The following is an 18,388-nucleotide window of genomic DNA, read 5'->3' as shown; positions in this document are numbered from 1 at the left end:
ATTTCAAAAACTCATGGTGGAAAATGCTATGTACATCCAGAGAAAGAACTATGGATTCTGAATGCTGATCAAAGCATACTCTTTTAATTCTTTCTTGTGCTTTTTTTTCCTTTTATTCTGATTCTTATTTTACAGCACGACTAATATGGAAGCATGTTTATTATGATTGTACATGTATAGCCTTTATAAGATTGCATGCTGTCTTGAGGAGAGAGAAATGGAGGACAGAAGGAAGAAAAAATTGGAAAGAAAATTCTGATAAAAGTGAATGTTGAAAACTATCCATGTAATTGGAAAAAAAATGCTATTATGGGGCAGGGGAAAAATTATGAGCAGGCAGATTTCAGAAAAACCTAGAAAGACTTACATGAACTGATCTAAGTGAAGTGAGAAGAACTAGAAGAATATTGTACACAGTAACAGCAACATTTTGTGATGATCAGCTATGATTGACATCTCTTTTCTGTAAAACAGTGATCATAGACAGCTCTAAAAGAATCATTACAGCAAATGCTATGCTGTAACAGCAAGTAAACTGGGACTTTTTGGTGTTTTCTTTTTGGAGTTTATTTTCTCATGCTCAGGCTAATTAAGAGCATCTGAAGAATCAATCTTCTTCCAGCCCTGTGCTAAATAGTGTAGCTTTCCTGCCTACTGAGTCTGAGCCATTCAGGAGCCCAGTCTTTGTTATATATACTGGAAAGTTGGTATTTTATTTTGGGAGTTCACTTATGAGAAGAATCTTGTGATTCCTCGGTTGAGACTCTGAATGGTGGTATTTTTAGACCCCTAACTGCTCAGATGTAAAGATTCTCTCAATCCAGGGATGTATGTAAAGTCTATAGCAATACTGCTTTGATTCAAGCAATAGATCCCTGTCTGTTGGTCAGTGAGAAGGATCTTGTGATTCCCTAGTTGAAACTCTGAGTGGCCAGTGTGGTTGCCTTTACATATGTACATCCAGAGAAAGAACTATATTTTCTGATGGAAATTGAAACATACTATGGATATATAAATTATATATAAAAAGGAAATCAATAGAAAATTCAAGAAGCAAGGAGGAAATAACTTTTCACAACTATGGACAAGAGAATAGGATATAACAGAACAAGCCAAAGAGTAGATCACAAAAAATAAGATGGGTAATTTTATTAAAAAAATAAAAATGTATCATTTGGAGTTTTCTTAATTGAATATATTTTGAATATATATGTATACCACTTATTTGGAGTCAGTGGATTTGAGTTCAAATCCCAGCTTTTCTATCTGTTGTGAAATATGGTAAATTATATGGCCTTAAATGATCATTTTACTTATCTGGGCTTCAGTTTCCATATGTGAGAGAGACAGAGAGAGAGAGAGAGAGAGAGAGAGAGAGAGAGAGAGAGAGAGAGAGAGAGAGAGAGAGAGAGAGATTTTAAAAAGAAAAAGGAAAGGTTGGACTAGATTGTCTCCAAACTTCTATATAGCTAGGAAATTCTATGCCCCCATTATCTCTATTATCATTTTGTTTTCAATATATGTGTGGAGCCTCCTGAAAAATTCAACTAGAAAAAGATCTACTTACAAGTTAGTGAAAGAAAAGGAAAACTAATTATGCCCTATTCATTGTTGTTCTATCAAAAGATCTTGGCTACAATGCATAAAAGAAAGGAAGGATGTGTTGTCTTTACAGTGAAAAAATGACCTAGATTTTTGATGGTGCCCCAAAATCAACTGAAATCACCTTTCTGAATTATTAAACTCCTCAAAGACAAACTTGTCTAAAGAGAGATGCCATATTTTAAACATTTTTATTTAATTGTTATTGATTTTGTTTACAACATTCATTTCCACAAGGTTTTGAGTTCCAGATTTTCTCCCCATTTTCCCCTTCCCTCACTCTGGGAAGGCATGCATTCTGATTCCCCTTCCCCCAGTCTACCCTCCGTTTTATGACACCTCTCTTATTTCCTTCCCCTTTACTTTCTTGTAGGGCAAGATAGATTTTTATACCCCATTGCCTCTATATCTTATTTCCCAGTTTTTAACATTTGTTTTTGAAACTTTGAGCTGCAAATTCTCACCCTTCTTCCCTCCCCACTCAACCTCATTGAGAAGCCAAGTAATACAATATAAGTTATGGATGTGTAGTTATGTAAAACACTTCCATAATAGTCATGTCATGAAAGATTTTATTTCCCTCCATCTTGTCCCATTCCCTACTTATTCCATTTTTTTTCTTTGACTATGTGCTTTTCAAAAATGTTCACTTCTGACTCTCCCCTCCTCCAATCTACCCTCTCTTCTATCATCCTCCCCCCTCTAATCCTTTTCCCCTCTTACTTTGCTGTTGGATAAGATACCCAATTGAGTATGTATGTTATTCTCTCATTAAGCCAAATACGATAACAGTATGGTTCATTCATTCCCTTTTCCCCTCCATTGTAATACCTTTTTCTTGCCTCTTTTATGTGAGATAATTTACCCAGTTCTATATCTCCCTTTATTCTTCTTCCAATATATTCCTCTCTCACCCCTTAATTTTATTTTTAGATATACTCCCTTCATATTCAATTCACCCTGTGCCCTGTCTATCTATCTATCTATCTATCTATCTATCTATCTATCTATCTATCTATCTATCTATCTATCTATCTATCTATCTATCTATCTAATCTCCTCCAACTACCCTAATATTGAGAAAGGTCTCATGAGTAACAAATATATAATATTCCATGTAGTAATGTAAACAGGTCAACTTTAGTAATTCCCTTATAAGTTCTCTTTCCTGTTTACCCTTTCATGATTCATTTGATTTTTTTTTATATAAAAGTCAAATTTTCTGTTCAGTTCTGTTCTTTTCAGCAAGAATGGTTGAAAGTGATTTGTTATACGGATTCTTTCATTTATCTTAGTCTGACTACATAGCATGACTATAGTGAAAATATACTCAATAGGAAAGTATATGTAGAATCTATACAGAATTGTATGCAGTCGTGGGGAGGGAGGGAGGTAGTGGGGGGTGGGTGGGGAGGGATAAAATCGCAATTGTATGGCAGTGATTGTTAAACATTAAAAAAATAAAAAAAAAAAAAGAAGAATGGTTGAAAGTCTTCTACTTCACTGAATGTCCATTATCCCTCTGAAGTATTATACTCAGTTTTACTGGGTAGATGATTCTTGGTTTTAATCCTAGCTCCTCTGACCTCCAGAATATCATAAACCAAGCCCTCCACTCCCTTAGCGTAGAACCTACTAGATCTTGTGTTGTTCTGGCCGTATTTCCACAATACTCAAATTGTTTCTTTCTGGATGCTTCCAATATTTTCTCCTTGACCTGGGAACTCTGGAATTTGGCTAAAATATCTCTACGAGTTTTCTTTTTGGGATCTCTTTCAGGAATTGATGCATTAATTCTTTCTATTTCTTTTTTATCCTCTGGTTGTAGAATATTAGGGCAGTTTTCTTAATAATTTCTTGAAAGATGTTGTCTATGCTCTTTTTTCATCATGGTTTTCAGGTAGTCCAATAATTTTTAAATTATCTTTCCTAGATATTTTTTTCCAGATTTTCTTGATTTCTCATAAAGTCATTAGTTTCTATTTGCTCCATTCTAATTTTAAAGGCATTATTTTCTTCAATGAGATTTTGGACCTCCTTTTTCATTTGGCCAATTCTGCTTTTTAAGACATTCTGCTTTTCATTAACTTTTTGGACTTCTTTTGTCAATTGTGTTGTTCTGCTTTTAAGACGTTATTTTCTTCAGTATTTTAGGAGTCTCTTTTAGCAAGTTGTTGACTCATTTTTCATGATTTTCTCATATCGCTCATTTCTCTTCCCAATTTTTCCTCTACTTTTCTTACTTGATTTTCAAAATCCTTTTTGAGTTCTTCCATGGCCTGAGACAAATTCATATTTTTCTAGGAGGCTTTTGATGTAGAAGCTTTGACTTTGTTATTTTCTTCTGGTTGTATATTTTGATGTTCTTTGTTAACAAAGTAAGATTCTTTAGTCAGAGGTTTTTTTCTTGATTGGTGTGCTCATCTCCCCAGTCAAATACTTGACTTTTTAATTCTTTTTCAAGGTAGGATTCTGCTTCCATTGGAAGTTGGGGTGGGGTTGGGGGTGGGTGTACTGTCCCACGCTTCAGGGGTGTTGTATCAGTCACTTGATACCTCATTGTCTGTGAGCCCAGAGCTCTGGAAGCAATCACTGCTGCTGTTCCTGCTCCTGCTGCCACCACCACCACTTGTGCTGTCCAGAGGCTGGGTTCAGATCCCAGCAGAACTGTGTTCCTCTTTCACTCAAGTCCCACCGAGTTTTCTTACTGACCTTGTATGCTGCTATTTTGTGTATTTGTGGATTGAAAAGACTGGAAACTGTCACAGCTGCCAGTGTTTCTATTCCCCGAGGCCTGCTCTGGCCCCGTTCATGTTTTTGCAGCCTATGCTGGACTGTGCTTTGTTCTCAGCCCAGTGTGATATATACCCTTCCTGTGGGTCTTCCAGGTTGTCTTGGACTAGGGATTTGTTTAACTCTGACATTGTATGGGTTCTGTAGTTCTAGAAGTTCTTTAGAGTCATTTTTTTTACAAGTTTTTTGAGAGGTTTAGGGTAAAGCTCAAGCAAGTCCCTGCTTTTACTTCACATTTTGCCCCAGCCCCTCTGAATAATATTTTAATAACAGGGATAAGGGTATAGAAGGAAAATGATTAAGACAATCCATATGGTCTAGGTCTTTCCTTTGGCATTCTAATGCCTTTTCCTTAGTTACTATAGGTAAATATGGATAGGGGTGGGTGGGATAGGTCCATGCTCTAGATGATGTATGCCTCAATTAAATACCAGGAAAAGGGAACAATAGAAAAAGCCATTATGTTTGGGGAGAATGTAGAATACAATGAACTATAGAATCAAATGAGAAAGCATAGGTAAAGCACTTTGCACAAACCTTAAAGTACTATATGAATGCTATTATTGTTATTGTTGTTGTTAACATTAGTAGCAGTTAGTTTTAGTAGTGTAGCAATAGTAGTAGTAGTAGTAGTAGTAGTAGTAGTAGTAGTAGTAGTAGTAGTAGTAGTAGTAATAATAGTAGCAACAAACTGAGAGATCATCACCAACATGTTAAGGTGATTGATTGAAACTTTGAATAACAATTTTTCCACAGGGACTTTTCTTAAAGCTGATGTTGTATTCCAAGTTCCCTTGGAAGCAATATCTGGGATACAGCTACCATGAATTTTAATTCCATATGACATTAAGTGACAAACAGAGGATTAACTGAAGGGTCTTGCAAGGAGTAAAAGTGACCACATTTTATCTCAGTTTTCAAGAGTGGTCTGAGAAAATGGCCATTGAGTTAAGCATTTCTCTTTAGAATTGAATTTCTCATCTCCTAAATGATATCTCATGTTTAACAAGTTATGACTAGCATTTAGATGGATGGATTCATAGATCATTTAGAGTCAGAGAAGCAACAGAGATGTCTATATATACTTATGGTTTTTATCTCCTTGTTTCTTTGTGGGCAAAATTAGTTCATCTTAAGTACATAACTTCATTTTTTTGAGAAATTGGGCAAGTATTTTTTTAAATTACATCACAGAACAACCTATTTCATATCTTATGATATATCAGAATATATAGCAGAAATATTTAACAGAACTCATCTGATTCAGTATTCAACTGTGCCTAGCATAGTGTTTTGCTATGTGTTTCTGTTGAATTGAATCTTTATTGACTGTTACACCATACTATTGACTTACATTGAGTTTTCACCCCACCCCTGAAATCTCAGATGTTTTCTTCAGATAATGTTTTCAAATCATATCAGACCTATTTTTAAAAATATTCACATATACATATTTTTGTGTATGTATATATGTATGTGTTGTAGGTATATTTGTGTATATAAGTATATATATATATACTTATATACATAATATGTATACATTTACAAATACATAATGTGTATATACATACACATGTGTCTATGTGTATATGTGTCATATATGTATATATACCCATGTATATATGTATGTTTACATATGTGTGTATGCTTATATATATATTTGTGTACATATATATGAAATTTTTCAAATGAGATTTCTTTCACTATTTGGGCCTCACAAAACTAAAAAAAACTAAAAAAATTTTTCTTTATTATCCACTGCACGAGTTACACTCTTTTTGCTCTGTACCATTTGCAAGTCTGATAAGCATGCTAGATATTTCTTCATTTAATTCATTGATAAAGAATATTAAATAGCATAAGGACATTACGGGAGCTGACCCTGAGACCTCTATTTGATCTGAACAATCAAGCAGCTCCAAATCTACATAATTAAAATTGTCATCTGTCTTGAACTCCTACATCTCTTCCATTAAAATAGAATTAAAGACTTTGTTACATCCTACAATAAAATAGATGCAAACTATATCCCTAGGTATTTTCTCATCTACAGACTTGGTAATTTAAAACAACAATAGCAGCAGCAGCAGTAACAATAACAATAACAAGAAAAAACAACATGAATTATGGTTGCATAATCTTGATTTTTTCTTTGTGTAACCATTCTGACTTTTTGTGATAACTATTTTCTTTCCTAGATAGTCATTGTTAATATTTTCAATATATATATTTAGTTTTTTTCCCTTAGAAATTGATATTCATTGTCATATCAGATGCAGATTCCATTTGATTTCATTTTTTTTTAATGGGGTAACTTTTGCACTTCTTTAGTACTGTTACAAAGCTTTTGCATTCTTTGACTTTTCCAATATAACTTTCAAGTTTTCCTTTTGGAGATGGGTGGGTGGAAGGATTCAGAGTTTGAATTTGGAAGGGGGAATAAATATGTGATTGCTAATTTTTAAAAAAAACAATAAAATATGACTTTAAAACAAAACTCAGTTACAGAATAGAAGAAATTACATTCGCCAATTCTTTCAATAACGTGTGATGTAATTTACCTTGGTGCCTTGGTCCTCTGTCACCATAGTAACTTTCTATGGTCAAATTCTTTTTTCTTGTTTGTTTGGTCATTTTTCAGCCTTTTTGTGATTTGGTGTTTTTATCTGAGAGCTGGCCTCTGATCCTACACTATTCCAAGTATTTTATGCTGGGGCTCAGGGTTTTACTGCTGGTTTTCATTGGGTTTCAGGGATTAGCTGCTTACTATCAATGGACAGTAGGCTTCCCTCTCATCTTGTACTGGGGGATGGAGCCCCCCTGTTGACCTCCCTTGAGTGTAGGGTTTAGCTGGTGTCCTGCTTGGGGGTGGGGCCTTGTTGCTGGGTTTATGGAAACATTTTTCTGTTTCTGCTTTGGTCCATCCTCAGGATGGCAGGCCTCAGGAGCCTGGTATTGCAGTTGGCCAGCAATAGAGCAGGGCTTCATTACCAGTAAGCAATGAGTTCAAAGCTTGGCTGGTAGCTCGTATTGGGGGTGAGGTAGCTGGGGTGGGGCCTTGCAGTGTTGCACAGAATACTCCCTTGCCCAGGGAAATGCTGGTTTGCAGGAGGGTGGGGCCTCACTGTTGGATTGCTCCAGGCTTGGAGCCTTGCTATAAGCCCCTTACTGTGAGGCTGGCTGCTACTACTGCTGCTGCTGCTCTTTGACCTTTCAATCTTAGTGAAACAGATCTTTCCTGCCATGCTGGCAAACTGTTTCTTAGGTCAATTCTGAGGCAGTTTTCTAGTTGTCTGAAGGGGAATTTGGGAGGACTTCAGGGGGTTCCTTCCTCACTGTCATCTTGACACCAGAAATCTGATATCTTTTTGTGTGTGTGTGTGTGTGTGTGTGTGTGTGTGTGTGTGAAATCCATATGAAGCTTCATCAGTATCTTGAGAAATCTCATCTCTTTTCTCATTGAATTTTTTCTCCAAGTCTTAAAAAAAAGTATTTCTAAAACCTTTCCACACCTTCTTCTGTGACTTCTGCTGTAGAATGTGAGGTTATGAGATCATTCCTCTGGAGATTCTAACATTTCCTCTCCCCAAATTCTGTGCTTGGTTTCCTCTGCTCTTGTATCACAAACTCTGAGTCATTTCCTTATATAGTACCATCCATCATTTCTATACTACTATCAAGTTCTTTCTTGTTATTGAGAACAAGATTTAGATTCTGTTACTTCTCTTCAGAGATAGAATTATAATTAAGATTAGCTAAGAAATGAATAGTTACTTTGTTCTTGGAAGAGATAGAAGATGTCCAAATAACTAGAGACTTGTATCAATATTTTATAAAGCCTTTTGCCAAACATTAGATGTTTCCTGTGAACTCATCTATTTCCTTATTATGTCCAAGTGATCTGTAGTATATTCTCAGTTTGATTTTTTTTAATTGCCTCTTTGCTGCTGCCATTGTTTTCCATCCAAGTGCTTTGTTCTGCATTTCCTAGATTCCTTCTCAAAAACATAAATACTCAATATATAAGTCTACCTCACTATGCCTTTTGTCTATTCTCTTTCATTTGATGAAGGCATACTCAGCCAGTCATATTCTTGCCATGGGTCTCTTCCCACCAATTCTTTGTGATATGTACAAGTTAAAATTTTCTTCCTTGCATTTGAATCTCTAGTGCATTTTTCTTGTTGCCTTATGTTGTACATTTGTATATTGCCATTTGAGATCATGGATTTTAGCTCCTTTCTTAGATTTTTTATGTCAATCAGTTCCCACCTTGTTATGGGAAGAACTGTGCCAAGACTTTGGGATACAACGAAAGTCAAAAGATAGTCCCTGCTTTGAAGAACAGATAACTTGCAAACAACTATTTTAAAACTATATATATACATATACATATACATATACATAGAATAAATTGGAGATCAACAATAAAGGGTAGGCATTAGCATTAAGGAAGAATCAGAAAAAAAGATTTCTTTTAAAAGATTGAATTTTAGCACATAATTGCAGAAAGCTAGGGAAACCAGCAGGTGAAAATGAGGAGGGAGAGTATTATAGACATTGGGAACATCCAGTGAAAATGCCTGCAGCTAGGAGACCGAGAAGCAGCAAGAAGGACAGTGTCACTAGATTACAGAAAATGGGAGTGGGGTTGGGGGACAATAATCTGAGAAAACCAGAAACGTAGGAGTGGAATAAGTAATGAAGGGTTGTGAATGCCAAATGGAGGATTTTATATTTGATCATGAAGCTTTTAGGAAGCCACTGAAGTTTATTGAAGGTAGTTGCATGGTGTGTGACCTAGATCTGTGCTTCAGTGAAATTAATATGACGAGTGAATGGAAGATGAACTAAAGCAGAAACAGATTTGAGTTAGAGAGACCAACCATCAGGCTATGGAGTGATAAGAGTCTACACCAGGGTAGTGGTTATGTCAGAGAAGAGAAAAGATAAGGAATGTGAGAGATGTTACGAAGTTAAAATTGCCAGAACTTGACCGCAGATTAGATATGAGGGAGAGGTAAGAGAGAGTTAGGAGTTGAATATGACACTTATATTGTAAGCCTGGGTGACTGGGAAGGTCTTAGTGCCCTCAGGAAGACTAATAGGAAAACTTGGAATGGGATGGGGGAAAAAGTTTGGTGAGTTCAGCTTTGGAGATGGTGAATTTGAGATGTCTGTACAGCATCCAGTTTGAGATGTCTATTTAGCAGTTGGAGATGTGTCTGGAGGTTAAGAAAAAAGATTAAGGCTGTACAGGTACACCTTAGAATAATCAGCTTAGAGATCAAAATGGAAACTTTTGGAGTTGATTAGGTCAATTTCCATTGTGTTTCAACTTCTTATGATTATATGTACTGGTATGATACCTAGCTTTGTGGCTTTACAGCATATAGGCACTTTTCTTCCTTTCTGTTCTCCTTAGGGTTATGGTCATTTTAATTACATATGCAAAACACAAGGCAAATATGTTCTTACTAGCCCTTGTAAAGTGAACTCTGATTTCTATAAATAAACCACAGTCCATAAACTCAAATTCCATTCTTAATTCTAAATTGTTAAATGTCATCTTTTTAACACCAGATTTAGAATTTAAACAACAATCTAACACTAATAACAACCAACACTAAATTTAGAAACGTACTTTCACTCAGCTTCCTATTACCGTAGTTTAGTGAAAAGAGAATTATACATGGAGCTCTCAGACTTGATTCTGCCACTTGCTGTGTGATTTGGAGCAAAACACTTATCCTAAGAGTTTCAACTTCTTGATCTTTAAAAGGGGACAAATAATGCTTTCACAATTAGACTCAAAAACTGTTTGATTAAAATGTTTGGTAAGTTGCAAAAAAACCATATTAATATCAGTTCTTATTTTCATTATTATTCCTGGGATAAGGAAATTAAAAAGACAGAGATGGAGGGAGATAAAGAGAAGTGTAGTTGGCAATTTATTTGTGATTCTCACTTCTCTCTGTCTCCCTACATGAAGGAATATTTGTTTTTCTGAATTTTTTGCATCCTTGTTATCTTCTAAGATTCAATCCAAAAAGTCATGTAGAAGGTATTTTAAAAGAAGAGAAGTGTGACATACTATTTTTCCCCTTCTAGGAATTTTTGTTTTAACCTATTTGCAAAGGAAATAGTAGATTAATGACAACTGAGATTCACAGAACATCCTTACTGGTCTGAGCAGAGAAAACTGCATATAAGAGTGTCAGATTTTGCCATCTCTTCAATTCCCCACAGGATTTCCAAGCCTAAAAGCCAATGGTGTATTGCTTTTGCTATTATACAATAATGACATTTTTTAGATTCCAGCTTAAAGTTATCAGATAGCCAAAACCCATTATGATGTTTCCCACTACCCCCTGTTTCCCTAAGAAAATAACAGAAGAACTAAAGCGTAGCACATGGAAAAATGTCATGTCTCAGAAATACTGAAATAAACTGATTTCCCAAATAAACTGATTTTCCTCATTTATGCCTCATTAAGTAATCTTCATTTCTTATTCTTTGAGTATTTGACCTAGTCAATGAGAAATATTTGACCACTGCTCTCTAATTTTAGAGAAATAGTTTTATTTCATTATCCTATTAACCTTTGTGTGATATCTAAAAGTAAACACAGATGATTATAAAATCCGTTAAATCTAAATGTTTCATTTCATAACTTCAGGGTTTTTCTAAAAGGATCTAAGCATATTTAGTAAATAAAGCAAAGGTTAAAACTGGAGGACAGACAGTATGGCTCAGTAAGTAAATCTAGTGCCAGACTTGGAAATAGAAAGAGCTAGTCCTACTTCTGACCCACACTAGCCATAAGACCAGGATGATATCATTTAACTTTCAATGCCTTGGGCAACTTCCTACAACTATATGGTAAGGACATGCCTGTAGCTATTCTGCATTGATAGAGGGTATTGCCACACTGAAAGTTCCTTATTCTGATGAAATTCCAGGACCAAACCAAATAAAAATTACATTTCAACTAATGAAACATAATGGTACAGTGAAGTTAATGCAGGCCTTAGGGTTAGGAAGACCTGGACCCAAATCCTCATTAGCTATATGACTGTACAAGTCACGAGCCTGAGAACATTCTGATACTGTGTGATAGGCTGTGATTGATATCAATGGAGGAAATTTTGCTACAGAGAAAATCAAAGATCCTTGACTAATTAATATAATATACTAGAAGGTGTCCCATAGTCTACATCACCAGTCCCAGCACTGGGTGGAGAAAGTCTTGGCTTTGTGATCCCTTCTCATCATCAACATGAACTATATGTGAATGAAGGTATTCCCAATTGGCCACCATTGATTCTTTCAGTCTTAATTATCCTGAATCAAATCAATCACCTAAAAACGACCTCATATTTGGACTGATGTCTGATACTCGTTAGCAGGAAGAAAAATAACTATCTACACTTGGTGATAAGAAAAAAATGCATATACTTGGACAAATGCATTGAATAAAATTCATGTCTAACTATAAATGAATGACAGCAAATTTTCTCCTTAAAGCAAGTTTTGAGGGATAGAAAATGCAAGTCCATGAAAGTGACAAGCGGCTGTACCCAATCTGAAATAGGAGAATTTTAGAACTTGGACTTTCCAAGATTATGAACACACTTTACTACCTGAAGGACCTGATTTTCTTAGTGCATAGCAACCTTCATTTTTAAACTACAATGGTCTATGTATATAAACATTGTGCTTTTTTTTTTTGTAACTACATGCTCCTTATCTACGCTCCTCAAAAGGCTACCTATCTTTCATGATGGCTTATTACCAAAGAATGAGAACATAGTTAATTGAGTGTTCATATGATAAATTTACTTTCTTGAAATTGCATAAGTTTATCCAGTCAAAGCACTAGAGAATAGACTATGCAGTTCTGCATAGGAAAACTTTAAAATGTGGCAAACAGCCTAGGACTTAATATCTGAGGCTCACCATGTTAATGATGTATGTCACCAGTAAAATTTAAACAAATGAAAGTTGCATATATAATTGTAGTTTCAATCAGTCAGTCAACAGGTATTTACTGAGCATCCCCTAGGGTGCAGAGTTATGAAGTAAACATTTGCCAGCTTGCTTAAATATTCTTAAAAAGGTCAAAATTACTTTCTTTTGTAATGCTTATTAGATGGGTAAATTAATGAGAAAAAATGAAATGAAAGCAGATTTCTCATAGCATAAACCAGAGAAAAATGTTTGAAACATGGCTGACTCTGAAAACTGCAGTCTTATGATTATGTTGGTGATACATTATGTGCTAATAAAAATCACAGCCTAAAAATTTTTAAAGTTGGAAGGGACATCAGTGGACAACTCCAGACATGGAATTATTCATCCTTTGCCTAAAAGACTTCCAATGAAGGGAAAATTACTGCCTCCCAACATAGCCCATTCGACTTTGGAATAGTTCTAATTGTTAGCAAGTTTTGTTTTGTTTTCTTTAGTTTAAATCAAATTTTGTCTCCTTTCAGTTTCTGCCCATTGTTCCTCCCAGGACAAGGAAAATGTAACTAATCCCTCCTCAACCTGAGAGATCTTCATATATTTTAAGATATCTATCGCCCCTTTCCCCCTAACAACTGAGTTATATCTTGTCTGGGCTCCACATCCTTAGTTAATCATCATCCTCCACTCTTGTGACCTGTAACTATACTCCATATACAGGAATGATTATTCCCTTGATCTCACCACCATTCACAAATTTTCCCACCTTCATCAGCTAGAACTTTGAAAAACTCTCTTCTCATCATATCTCCATCTTTTCACATTTCTTTGTTCCTCATGCCTCCTAAACATATTTTTGGTCCTCATCACAATCTTGAACATTTTTCCTTACTCTGAATTATAGGTCCACCACACCTCCCCTCACTTTGTTCACTTTGTAATGTTGATACTTTAAGTAGGCAATTCAACTTTTTGTGATTCTCTCCCATTGAATCTTCTTCCCCCTTGTCCTATGTCCACTAGTATCTTTTCAAATTCCAACTCTAGAGAATGTCATCAACCTTCTCTTCTCCAAATCATGTACTGCTTAACATAGGGAAGGAAATACACACGCACATGTGCACGCACACACGCACATGTGCACACACACACACACACACACACATACATATTTCATCAAATTCAACTGGGACCTTACTGCCATAGGAAAATAGTTTTAACTCCTTAATTAACTCCTTTATTGTACTCTCCATACTAGCTGTTTTCAAACCTCTTTACTTAAAGTCCCTACAAAGCACTTAATTCCCTCCTTTCTCAGAATTGGCTATTACCTTAAACTTTTCTGAGAAAATTCAGACCATCCAACCTGATATTTCTCTTCTCAATTCTACATCCCCAACAGTAATTAACATTTATACAACACTTTAAAGTTTGTTAAGTGTTGCATGTTATTTCATTTGAGTCTCATAACAAGCCTGTGAGATAAGTGCTAGTATTATCCCCATTTTATAGACAAAGAATTTAAGAATCAGAGAGGTCAAGTGACTTTTACTTAGTCACACACATGTGAACTCAAATCTTCCTGACTCTATGTCCAACATTCTATTCATGCCATCTATTCAAACTTAATTTGGTCTTTACCTTCTTTTGTTCTTTTTAGGCAGCTAGGTGGTACAGTGAACAGAGCACTGGGTCAAGAGTGAGAAAGATCTAAGTTCAAATCTAGCTTCAGATACTCATTAGCTGTGTGACCCTGGGCAAGTCACTGAACCTTGTGTGCCTCAGTTTCCTGATATGTAAAATGAACTAGAGAAGGAAATGGCAAACCACTTCAGTGTCTTTATCGAGAAAACCCTAAATAGGTTTTGGACAAAGTTTTGGACACGACTGAAACACCAGAAAAAAAAACATCCTCCAACCTCTAATTTTGACTCTTCTCTCAACTGTACTTCCTCATCTTTTGTGTCCTCCTCTCCCCTCTCCCTGTCCCAATTTTATTTCTTAAGTTTAATGCATTTCCACACAATCATTAGTGCATATATTTATATAACTACTTTAATGCATGTTCAACCTTCCTTTGTCTAGTTCAGATGAAAATGATGAACATAAAATACCTATTTCTTGAACTACTTTCACTTGTATATATTCTTCATCTCATGTACCCCTGTCAAATATGATGGGGAATTCGTTCCAGTTTTCTCCATTTTTAACCAACTTTTTCTTTCCTCCCCAGTATAGTTTCCCACCCCAAATTTCCCTCCTCCTTAAACTGGCAGAAGAGAACAAAACCATCCCTAATCCCTGTGCTTGTCTTCCTCCTTTAGCACTTTGGCATTCAGCCTCTCTGGCTCCTGGGGCAGCAGAGGCGGGGCTGCGGTGCTCTCAGAGTCTGTGGTCCAGGGTTGGGACTATCTAGGCATAGAGAGGAACAGGGTGCTGACAGGTTGTGTCTGACAGTCACTTCTCTGCCCTTTATTATCCTGAAGCTGGTGAACTCTCCATATCACCCACAGCCTCCTGGTGGGTGTTCCCATCTCTGTCAGAGTCATCATGGTCTCATCTGAGGGGGCCTACCTTGTCTACCCAGAGCACCTCTACCCATGATCAGACTTCCCCAACTATGGGGTTGCCCTCTACAAAGTCCTGAGCATCTTCCTCTTTGGGGTAAGTGTGAGCCAGTCCTTGACTGACCCAGCTAAATACATGATCAAACGCCTTCGCCCCAACTTCCTAGTGGTCTGTGACTCTGACTGGTCTCGGGTCAACTGCTGGGGCTCTGTCCAGCCTGAGGCTATGTGCCAGGGAAGCCCTGCCAGTGTCCCTGAGTCCTCCTTGGGCATGTACTGCATGGTCTTGTTTGCGCTGTATGTGTAGGCCTGTCTCTGTTGGCTGTGGGCAAGGCTCCTGAGACCCATAGGGCAGTTGTGCTTGATGGCCTTCGCCCTCCCATAGGCTGACTATAAGCAGTATTGGAGTGATGTGCTGACCCATCTCCTGAAGGGTACACTCATTGCAGGGCTCACCATATGGTACTCCTTGGACTTCTTGAAGATTCACCTCCTGAGACCAACCCAAAGGAGGAGATGGAGCAGAAGCCCCACCTGGGACTGACCCTGACTCTGAGGGCAACTGAAATCATTTCAGCTATGTGTGAACCTCCTGAGCTGCCTCCCATCCATCCCACTCCTTCTGGATGGACAACCGTACCCTGACCTTGACCCTGGACCCGTGCTTGTATGCCTGGCCCATGCTGGGCCTCTCTGTTTCACAGCCCTGGGCTCAGTCCTACTAGTTAGGGGAAACTGCTTTAGGGAACTGTGATGGGGGCGTCTTGTTCGCCACTTCCCATTTAGGACTGTAGGAGCTCAAGGAAGAGCCTGGAATGGAGATAGGAAGCCAGGCTGTCTCTAGAAATGCCAATCAGCATCCTCCACTTTGCTGGGGAAGAGTTGAGGGTAGAGTGTACCTCTTTGCTGTTTTTGTGATGTAACTTACATTGGAGTTTTTCTTGATAAAAAAAACAAAACAAACAAAAAAAAAACATTAGTATTCACCTCAATGACCCCCGCTTACATCATGTACTCTCAGATTTTCATTCTCCTCAGTTCCAAAGCTTTAATCTCTACTCTGTATCTTAGTTATTCCCTATATGTAGTCCTATCTTCTTGTATTTTTTTGTATTTTTTTTAATTTTTTAATGTTTATTTTAGTTCTCAATATTCATTTCCAATCTTGAGTTCCAAATTTTCTCCCCATCTCTTCCCTCCCCTCACCCCATAACGCCTTGCATTCTGATTACCCCTTCCCTCAATATGCCCTCTCTTCTATCACACCCTTCCCTTCCTTTATCCCCTTCTTCTCTCTTTTGTTGTAGGGCAAGATAGATTTCTATACCCCAATACCTGTGTTTCTTATTCCCCGGTTGCATGCAAAAATAATTCTCAACAATCATTCCTAATATTTTGAATTCCAACTTCTCTCCCTTCCTCCCTCCCTGCCTGTCCCCACTGAGAAGCCAGGCAAGTTTATATAGGCTGTATAAGTGTAGTTTTGCAAAATACTTCCATAATAATCATGTTGTGTAAGACTAACTATATTTCCCTCCATCCTACCCTGTCCCCCATTTATTCTATTCTCTTTTTTGATCTTGTCCCTCCCCAAAAGTGTTTACTTCTGATTTCTCCCTTCTCTCATTTTGCCTCCCTTCTATCATCACCCTCATCCCACTTGTCCCCTTCTCCCCTATCCTTCTGTAGTGAAAGATATACTTTCATACACTGAGTGAGCATGTCATTCCCTCAAGCCAAATGTGAAGAGAGTAAGCTTCCCTATTTCCCTTTTACATCCTCCCTTTTTTCCTCCACTGAAGAAGCTTTCTCTTGCCTCCTTGATGTGTAATAATTTACCCCATTCCATTTCTCCCTTTCTCCTCCCAATATATTCCTCTTTCACCCCTCAAATTTATTTTATTTTTTTAGGTATCATCCCTTCTTATTCAACTTATCCTGTACTCTGTGTGTGTGTGTGTAATCCCTCTAACTACTCAAATACTGAGGAAAGTATTTTCTTTCCATGTAGGAATGTAAACAGTTCAGCTTTAGAAAGTGTTTTATGATTTCCCTTTGCTGTTTACCTTTTCATGCTTCTCTTGATTCTTGTGCTTGAAAGTCAAATTTTCTATTCAGTTCTGATCTTTTCATCATGGATTCTTGAAAGTCCTCTGTATCATTGAATGACCATTTATTCCCTTGAAGTATTATAATCAGTTTTGCTGGGTAGGTGATTCTTAGTTTTAGTCTCTGTTCCTTTGACTTCTGAAATATCTTATTCCAAGCCCTTTGATCCCTTAATGTAGAAGCTGCCAGATCCTGACTGTATTTCCACAATACTCAAACTGTTTCTTTCTGGCTGCTTGCAATATTTTCTCCTTGACCTGGGAACTCTGGGATTTGGTTACAATATTCCTAGGAGTTTCTCTTTTCAGATCTCTTTCAGGAGGTGATTGGTAGGTTCTTTCAATATTTATTTTGCCCTCTGGTTCTAGAATATCAGGGCAGTTTTCCTTGATAATTTCATGAAAGATGATGTCTAGGCTCTTTTTTTGATCATGGTTTTCAGGTAGTCCCGTAATTTTAAAATTGTCTCTCCTGGATCTATTTTCCAGGGCAGTTGTTTTTCCAATGAGATATTTCGCATTGTCTTCTATTTTTTCATTCTTTTGGTTTTGTTTTGTAATTTCTTGGTTTCTCATAAAGTCATTGGCTTCTACCTGCTCCATTCTAATTTTTAAAGAACTGCTTTCTTCAGTGAGCTTTTGAACCTCCTTCTCCACTTGGCCCATTATGCTTTTTAAAACATTCTTCTTATTGGCTTTTTGGACCTCTTTTGCAAATTAAGTTAGCCTGTTTTTAAAAATGTTACTTCTTTCAGCATTTTTTGGGTATTCTTTAGCAAACTGTCGACTTGCTTTTCACCATTTTCTTTCATTGCTCTCATTTCTCTTCCCAATTTTTCCTCCACTTGTATTATTTGATTTTCAAAATCCTTTATGAGCTCTTCCATGGCCTGAGACCACTACATATTTGTTTTGGAGGTTTTTGACGCAGAAGCTTTGACTTCCTCTGATGTTATGCTTTGTTCTTCCTCACCTGAAAGGATGGGAGAAAATACCAAGAAAGTAACCTTTTATAGTCTTATTTTTTTCTTCCTTTTTTGGGCATTTTCCCAGCCAGTTACTTGATTTTGAGACCTTTGTTGAGAGGAGGGTATATTCTGGGGAACTGTAAGTTCTCAGTTACTCCAAGATGGCACAATCAAGGGAGCAGTGTTTACTCCTTTGACCTGTACACTAGTCTGGGGTCAACCAAAAACTTTTCTGCCCAGAATCTGCAATTGAATTCCCTCCCCACAACTGCCTCTAGCTCTACTGTCAGTGCTCCTCCTCACCCCTGGGTGGCACTCAGGGCTGAGAATCAGATCAGTGGCTCAATTCCCCCAAGGGCTTCAAGCAGAGGTCTCCCAGGGC

The 18,388-nt window shown here is 37.1% G+C and overlaps 1 pseudogene; it reads left to right on the top strand.

Annotated features, from left to right (window-relative positions):
• Positions 1–15,575, top strand: part of LOC140522945 (phospholipid phosphatase 2 pseudogene) — a 33,992-nt pseudogene extending 18,417 nt beyond the window's left edge.
• Positions 15,576–18,388: the final 2,813 nt, after the last annotated feature.

Source organism: Notamacropus eugenii, chromosome 2 (assembly GCF_028372415.1).
Source record: "Notamacropus eugenii isolate mMacEug1 chromosome 2, mMacEug1.pri_v2, whole genome shotgun sequence".
Lineage (NCBI taxonomy): Eukaryota > Metazoa > Chordata > Mammalia > Diprotodontia > Macropodidae > Notamacropus > Notamacropus eugenii.
The sequence above is the reverse complement of the archived record's forward strand: the minus strand, read 5'-3'. Positions and strand labels throughout refer to the sequence as shown.